Source organism: Merops nubicus, unplaced genomic scaffold, assembly GCF_000691845.1.
Source record: "Merops nubicus isolate BGI_N331 unplaced genomic scaffold, ASM69184v1 scaffold1443, whole genome shotgun sequence".
NCBI classification, from domain to species: domain Eukaryota; kingdom Metazoa; phylum Chordata; class Aves; order Coraciiformes; family Meropidae; genus Merops; species Merops nubicus.
In genome coordinates, this window is record NW_008596693.1 from 2,358 (window position 1) to 3,822 (window position 1,465).

Genomic DNA, 1,465 nt, shown 5'->3' on the forward strand with positions numbered 1-1,465 from the left:
GGATGTGTTCCTGCTTGACCCTTTTTTCTTGTTGACATTTCAGAAAGTTTATGGTTACTTGTGTACCCCTAAAGCACAGAGCACACACTTTTGTAACAGGGAAGGCTGCTGGTGTGCAAAATTCTTATTTGTGAGGTGAAGAGTGATGGATTTTTATGAGTTGAGGATTGATCTTCACTGTGCTTTAATACCTAATTGCTTAGCTAGGAAATTCGTTGTGAAGTTGATGCTTCTGATACTTAATTTCCTAAAATTGCACCAATTATTTGCTTAATTCTGGGGTTCCTGTCTTCTAGGGTCCATGGTCATCACCTGTAGTATTGACCTTTTTGGTAGGACACTGATGGTTTTAAAGTTGATAGTTTTCCACCTTTACATTAATAATTAGTCTGATTTTATTGCATACTTACAGTAACTTAATGAAAATGTCAGTACTTTGTGGACGTTTCCATTAATACCTTAAAAATGATTGTTTAAAGCTGGCAGATCACTTTATTTTGACAGCTTTCTGAAACAGAAAAGACAGTGCTGCCTACTTTGTCTGCATCAGATCTTTCCTGGACCTGCTGTCCTGTTTGATTCAGGCTCATGTAACAAAGTCATAGGCATTGTATTTTATTCTCCTTGAGCTTATTTGTGGTTTCCCTTTTCCTCCTTGACAAAGGAGCAAAGAGTAAAATCTAGGCTGTTTTTAATGTACTAGGATATACTGGACCCTGAATTCACAGACAAGTCAGCTAAAAGTAATTTAAAGGCAGTTATTGTAGCTTGCAGCCTGCTGGTTTTTGAAGCTGTATAAAGTGAGCACTTAAGAGTATCTTAAGTTTGAAAACTTACAAGTTTTCAAAGCCCTTTAACAAATTCAGTGCCTCTTAAAGAGGTTGTTATCTGTGTTAGTGTGTGCTCAGTTAACTGAGCCTGTAGGAAACTGTTTTATCCTATCCATCTGTGTACTGATGGAAGTTGAAGGAACACCCATCAATCATGAGGCAGTTCTAGACATCTCTTGGCTAGCAGCTCTCTCTCTAGCTTTTTACATTTGCCTTGCTCCTGATACATTTAATGATAGTACTTTGGAGCCTTCCTCCACAATGATAATACTTTGTTAATTGGCAGGGTGTGATGGGCTTCTGACACACTTCAAGTCACCTTTCAGTTGCTCAGAAAATTTCCTTGAAGACCAGGAGGAAAACATTGTAGTTCTTTTTCCTTCCTTATGCCACTTTTATTATAAGAGTATCTACCTCTAGCATTCCCAGTTTTAACCATGTTAACAAGAAAGCAGAGTGCCTGGCATTCAGAGTGAGTTCAGCATGTCAGCTTGACTGTTTCCTTTGGCCAACAGGCCAGCACCTGGAAGGATCAGATATTTCTGAGCAGAAAAGATGACTGCATTTCAGAGGGTTGAGGAAGGGACAGCAAAGTGCAAATGCCTCATTTCTTTTGAGGGCTAAGATTCCAATGG